Here is a 7,539-nt window from a genome sequence, read left to right on the forward strand (position 1 = left end):
TGCTGTACAATTTCGGATTTTTGTGCGGCACTTTGTTGATTTATTTATGACTTTGGCCCATTTTTATTTATTTACTTTATTAAAATAAAATTCAAAAAAAATATGTGTCCTGCATAATTCAAACCGTAATCCGGTCGTTAAATAGAAAATCGTGATTAGGCATTTTCGTCCGTGATTTTATTTGGTTTGACCTTACCTGTTTTGAAATATTTTAGTATGTGTGCAAATAATTGTATTTGAGTGTGTATTTAATTTTAATTTGATTTTTGGCTTAGTTTTGTTTTAAAATAAATAAGAAAAGAAATAAAAAAAAGAAAGAAAAGACCCCTTCCGGACTTGGGCCAATTTGTTAAAATTGGCCCAACAAACTCAGCCCAAACGGACAACCCAAGCCACCAGTCCAAACAGCCCACCCCCCAGGCCATGAAACGACGTAGCTTAACACCAAAACTACGTCGTTTCGATGCCAACCCATCACAACCGTTTAAACCAAGCCAATCCAACGGTCCAGATCTTTCACCCGTAATCCCACTACCCGACCCGTTACCCGAACCAATTCTGACCCCTACTGAGCCAAACGACGACGTTTCGTTTAAACCTTCAGATCCAAGCCGTCCATCTCGTCTCATCCAACGGTTGAAATCAATCCCCCCATTCCATATATAAGCCTCATACCACACCCTGCCCCCCTATCCAATACCCCAGCTTCCGTCTTCACCTCCTTCCCCACAAAACCCTAGCCGCCCCCTTATCCCTCGCCATTAATCCCGGCGGCATGAACGCCGATGACCTCGCCATGAATACCATAGAACCCCCTCACCACCCTGAACATAGACCTGTTAACCGTTTAGTTCGAATCACCCCCCAGGTCCTCGAATCTTCATTTGAAGATTCGAGTCAAAACTCGATCTACTCAGTTTAAACCCAGTTTCATACCAGACACTCCCCAGACCCCCCTCGTGACCAAACCATACTTGGTTTGGTCCGAATCTGATCAGGGAGGCATGAATCCCAGATCTGAGTTTTGGAAATTTGGTGTTCCTCCGTCACTGGTTCAACCAAAGAGATTAAGGTCTAATGGACTTTAATCAAAGTGTTTCTCGTCTGAGAAACACTTCGTTTAAAGTCCATTCAGCCTTAAGAAAGGCCTGACCAAGTCCGAGTTAAGGTTTCGATCTTTTTGAGGTTTAAGGTGAGTTTTCTTTCTTTTCTTAGTTGTTTTTGGTTTGTTGATTGTTGTAAGGGTCTGTTCGTTTTCTGTTTATGTCCTTGACCTCTATCAACTGTGCTTCAACCACTTCGCCTGAACCTCTGTTTGTTTGTCTAAATTCCCCCCCCCCTTTTCTGATAAGGCATTATGTGTTTGTTTGTGCAAGTAGCTGATTTTCGAGTTTGGACTGACTAGTTGACTCCTCGAGTGTATTTCTGCTTAGTCAGTATAATGCGAACCATGTATCAATACTGTTCAAATGTCTGATTTTTGGCTACGATTGTGTATGTTAATACTAATATAGTCGAGTCGACATGTGTCGTCAATTAATTTCAACTGTCTGAGCATAGTAAATCGATTTGCTTCTGTTGAACATTTGTTGAAATCAATTCAGAACCAGTTTTGTTTACTTATAGCTGTTGATTTGGATCAGTCAATGTAAAAAAGGATTGTTTATGTTTAAATTCTGAATTGGAAGGCATGTGCACTCGTGCACAGCATGTGCATTGGTGCACCTCATGTGCCTTGTGCACAGCCTGTTTTTCTGCATTAAGAAGCTTTTAATTTTTAAAATCTGACAGTATATGCTGTCAGATATATTCTACTGCCCATACTTGCTTTTAGATAATAAAATGAAAAGTTAAAGCCTGCCAAGGGGATGTCATGGGATTAATACTTAAATAGCTGAGTGGAAACTGAAAAGAAATGGGCACATGGGAGGGGTATCTGATTAATTTAACAGGCTGTAAAAGGTTTGATGTTGAGGCTTATAAAAGAGAGGCACATTAAGAGATAAAGGAGGAGGACATCTGATAGGGGCACACACAGAGAGATACACATACAGAGAGGAGAGGAAAAGAATACCACCTGATGTTAGGAAAGGAGATAGAGGGAACTGGAAAAGGTTTCTTTTGATAATTCAAGCATAAGTTCAAAACTGAAAATTGATTTTGGGTTTTGGAAAGAAAGGAGATAGAGGGTGGCTATACAGAAAGCATAAACTGTCTTTTCTTCCTGCTAATTGTTCGATTCCCAGTTTGTTTGACCTGTTTCAAATAAGTGTTGATTTCCTCTCAAGTATCAGTCAGGTTTCTGCTGTTTGGTTCTTATTGGTTTGTTTTCTTTTGGAGTTAGACCGTTTGAGTTCTGAGCCCATTCCCCTGCTTGTTGCTCTCATTTTGTTACCTCTTCCCATTGGCTATAACTGCATCTTGCATTGGGATTTTGTACCTGCTGTTACTGCTGTTGTTTGGTGTTGCTTCTATTGTCCTGCTGACCCCTTGCTTCTGCTGTTGTATCCGACATCCAGGTACATACTAAGATTTCGCATCTGATGTAACAATGAAAGCATGAAATCAAAGATATGCAGGAGTTTAATCATTCGTTTGCTGCAGTTACAGTTTTACAAATGTTTAAGATCTGTGTAATTTGTTTAGTTTGTAATTCAATAAAGAAACACGTTAGATAGCCTTGTACTTAACCGTAGCTTAGTTCGTCCTAAATTGTGATTTCATGTGTTTAAGGGGTTGTCTAACGAGGAATGCGTGAGTGTTCTTTAACACATAGATAATTAGGTAATTTTAAACTGACATTCCGCATGTATAGAAAAGATTGCTTTAAGCTTGCCAAATATGATGCTTAGTTTTATTGAATCTTTGTAAATAGTTCACAGGATCCTATTCAAACTCTATTAGTAGTAGTTTCCGATAAGTTAATTCCACTGATTTGGTTTAAATAAGCAAGTTTCAAACTTAGATCTGAAGAATATTTATCATAAGCTTTTTAACGGCTTTATTAATCTTGTATGTTAATTTTCCCTTGACAATTTAGCAACATGCTCATCTATGAAATAAGGCACTAAACAATTCACGCCTCATAAAAATTCAGATAATCAAGTAAGGATCCGAAGCTGGTCAAGCATGTAATTAGCACGTAATCCTTTCTTTTTAGAGACAAATGCATTAGAAATGTAGCCACTTTAGGATACCTTTTCTAAAATAAAGATGAGCCTCGCCAAATAAAAATGCAAGATTGCGGGGCCCTCAATAAATAACCATAATAATTATTTAGAATTCAGGATAGGCCGTTTAGTGAATTTCATGGCCTTCTACAAAATGATAACGCGTTAGACCCTTTAGGCACGGCTTAATTAAATTACATTCTTAAAACTCGGGTGCACATTGATGTGACCCAAATCCAAATCTCAACGGAATCAAAATGTGTTGACGATCACGGGTGCATTGATTGTGACGTGGTTCGAGATGCATTTTCACGACGTTGCAATTCTATAAAAATAAATGATAATAATAAAAGCGGTTTTTAAACTTAATAAAAGCACATAAGTCATAACATGTATTTAAATCAGATATTTAGCCATTATAACAATTTAAGCGACCGTGCTAGAACCACGGGATTCGAGGGTGCCTAACACCTTCCCTCGGGTCAACAGAATTCCTTACTTAGAATTTCTGGTTCGCAGACTTCATTTGGAAAAGTCGAGAATTTCCTCGATTTGGGATTCAAGATAAACCGGTGACTTGGGACACCAAAAGCCAAACCTTTCCCAAGTGGCGACTCTGAATTAAATAAATAATCCCATTTTCGAATATTGTCACTTAAATTGGAAAAACTCCCCTCGCGCATTTAACCCTTCGGGGCGGGGCGCGCAAAAAGGAGGTGTGACAAATCCAGTTCTGGTAAAAAAAGCAGTCACTGAAGAAGAAGCAGATGAGTTTTTGAGAAAAATAAAGGCACAAGATTACTCCATTGTAGAGCAGTTGAGAAAGACGCCTGCTCAGATTTCCTTGTTATCATTGCTGATCCATTCAGACGAGCATCGTCGGGCCCTGATGGAAATTCTGAACAAAGCTCATGTCCCCGACAAAATCACAGTAAAACACTCGGAGAAAATCGCCAACAAGATATTTGAGGTGAACATGATCACATTCTCTGATGACGAGTTGCCTGTGGAAGGTACTGAACACAACAAAGCTCTCTATCTTACGGTAAAATGTGAAGATTCTGTGGTCACCAGGGTGTTAATTGACAATGGTTCCAGTGCAAACATCTGCCTTCTCTCTACTCTGAACAAGTTAAAAGTTAATGATGAGAGGATTTACAAGAACAACATATACGTCCAAGGTTTTGACGGTGGAGGAAAAGATTTGATTGGTGATATAGTGCTTGAATTAACAATAGGACCGGTGGAATTCACCATGGAGTTCCAAGTACTGGATGTAGCCGTCTCTTACAATTTGCTGTTTGGTCGGCCTTGGATACATGCTACCAAAGCAGTCCCATCCACTTTGCACCAGATGGTCAAGTTCGAGTGGGATAGATAGGAGATCGTCGTGCATGGCGAGGAGAATTTGTGTGCTCACAGTGATGCCTCTGTCCTGTTTATTGAGGCTGAAGATGACAAAGGCATTGGGTCTATCTAGTTTTTGAAACAGTGCTTGTCGAGAAGGTTCCAGAAGGAAAATGTATTCCAACTCCAAAGATAGCCTCTGCATCCGTCATGGTTGCTTCTGAAATGCTGAAAAATGGCTTTGTGCTAGGTAAAGGTTTGGGTGCATCCTTGCAGGGTATCGTACAGCCAGTGTCCCTCCCTGAAAACTTAGGTACGTTCGGTCTTGGATTCAAACCCACAACGGTAGATGTGAAAAGGGCTAGAAGGTTGAAACAGAAGGCGTGGGCACTTCCGAAGCCTACCCACGTCTCTCCAGGTCTTTTGTCAAGCCCGGTGCCTGGAAACGTCCGGTATCAACAGTGACAAGTCCTACGATTGACATTGATGAAGAGTTAATTGAAAGGTTCCAGAGGTTGTTTGATGATGTGAACATGGTAGAAGTTGGAGAAGGCTCCAGCAAAGCAGACCTGCAGTTCGTCGGGCCGAATATAAAGCTTAACAATTGGAAGGCTACCCGTCTACCTACTCGAAAGGAGTCTTGGTAGTTTGTTTTGTTTTCCTTTCTATCTGGGTCATTCCAGGGTTGTGACCTAGATTTTTATTTTTCGCTTGTTGATGTACAAACCCTGTTATCCTTTATTTTCATTGAAATGCAATTTCACTTTTCCATCATTCTCGATAGTTCTTATTTTTGTTTTTCTTTTCTTCTTTGTACAGTTCTTTTTATGCTGGTTTCAATGACATGACATGCCTGGGGAATCTTCGGCCAAGTCTTAAAAGTCAATCTAATTCTGAAATAATAATCCAAGAAATAGAGTGTGATGTTGAAACAAAATATGATGAGGATGAGGCATTTGAGAAGATTTGTAAGGAACTAAATAACTTCGAAGAAAAACCCAAGCCTAATCTAAATGAAATGGAAGCAATCAATTGAAGAGATCCATATAATGTTAGAGAAATCAAGATAAGTGTCCATCTTGAACCACAAATCACGGAAGAAATAATTAAAGCATTGTTTGAATATAAGGATATTTTTGCATGGTCGTATGATGACATGCCAGGCTTGAGTACCAATTTGGTGGTCCACAAATTGCCAATTGATATAGCATTCCCTCCCGTCAAGCAGAAATTAAGGAAGTTTAAGACCGATATGAGTGTGAAGATTAAAAAGAAGTCACAAAGCAGTTTGATGCAAAGGTCATTCAAGTCACGCGGTATCCCACGTGGTTAGCCAATGTTGTGCCTGTGCCAAAGAAAGATGATAAGACCAGAGTGTGTGTTGATTACCGTGATCTCAACAAAGCAAGTCCAAAGGACAACTTCCCACTGCCAAATATTCATATTTTAATAGACAATTATGCCAAGCATGAGATTGGGTCTTTTGTGGACTGCTATGCGGGGTATCATCAAATCTTAATGGATGAGGATTATGCGGAAAAGACATCATTCATCACGTTGTTGGGAACATATTGCTATCGGATTATGCCATTTGGTTTGAAAAACGCTGGAGCAACTTACATGAGGGCAATGACTACCATATTCCATGACATGATACATAAGAAGATTGAGGTTTACGTGGATGATGTGATCATAAAGTCCAGGAAGCAGTCTGACCATGTCAAAGATTTGAGAAAGTTTTTTCAGAGGCTCTGCATGTACAATCTTAAGCTCAACCCTGCAAAGTGTGCATTTGGTGTTCCATCTGGGAAACTGTTGGGGTTCATAGTCATTCAGCGGGGCATTGAGTTGGATTCGTCAAAAATCAAGTCTATTAGGAATTACCACCACCAAAGAACAAGACCGAGGTGATGAGTCTGCTAGGGAGGATGAACTACATTAGCAGGTTTATGGCTCAACTCACGATGACTTGTGAGCCAATCTTTAAGTTGCTAAAGAAGGATGCTGCAGTCAAATGGACTGATGAGTTCTAGGAAGCATTCGATGAGATCAAAGAGTATTTGTCAAACCCGCCTGTGTTGGTCCCGCTGGAACCCGGGAGACCTTTGATTCTTTATTTGACAATCTTGGATAATTCATTTGGTTGTGTGTTGGGTCATCATGACATCACCGGCAGGAAAGAATAAGCCATCTATTATCTCATCAAGAAGTTCACATCTTATGAGGTTAAATATACCCCCCTTGAAAGGACATGTTGCACCCTAACTTGGGTAGCACAGAAGTTGAAACATTATTTATCATCCTACACTACTTACCTCATCTCTCGCCTGGATCCTTTGAAGTATATCTTTCAGAAGACCATGCCCACAGGAAGGCTCGGAAAGTGGCAGATTTTGCTCATAGAGTTTGACATCGTATATGTGACTCGGACGGCGATGAAAGCCCAAAATTTGGCCGATCACTTGGCCGAGAACCCGGTAGATGAAGAAATATGAACCTTTAAAGACTTATTTTCCGGATGAAGAGGTAATGCATATTAACGAGGTCGAGAAGGATGAAAATCCCGGTTGGAACTCTTCTTTGATGGGAGCTGCTAATATGAAGGGTGTTGGAATAGGAGTTGTACTCATTTCTGAAACAGGGCATCACTACCCTATCACTGCTCAGCTCCATTTCTATTGTACCAACAACAAGGCCGATTACGAAACGTGCATTCTGGGTTTAAGGTTAGCTGTGGACATGGGAGTCCAGGAAGTGCTAGTTTTGGGAGATTCAGATCTATTAGTGCACCAGATTCAGGGAGAATGGGAGACTCGAGATTTGAAGCCTATACCGTATCGATAATGTTTGCAGGATCTTTGTCAGTGGTTCAGATCAGTGGAGTTTAGGCATATCCCTAGGATCCACAATGAGGTTGCTGACGCATTGGCCACTCTGGCATCGATGTTACATCATCCAAATAAGGCTTATATTGACACTTTGCATACTCAAGTCCACAATCAACATGCTTACTGTAACATGG

Source organism: Nicotiana tabacum, chromosome 3 (genome assembly GCF_000715075.1).
Source record: "Nicotiana tabacum cultivar K326 chromosome 3, ASM71507v2, whole genome shotgun sequence".
NCBI classification, from domain to species: domain Eukaryota; kingdom Viridiplantae; phylum Streptophyta; class Magnoliopsida; order Solanales; family Solanaceae; genus Nicotiana; species Nicotiana tabacum.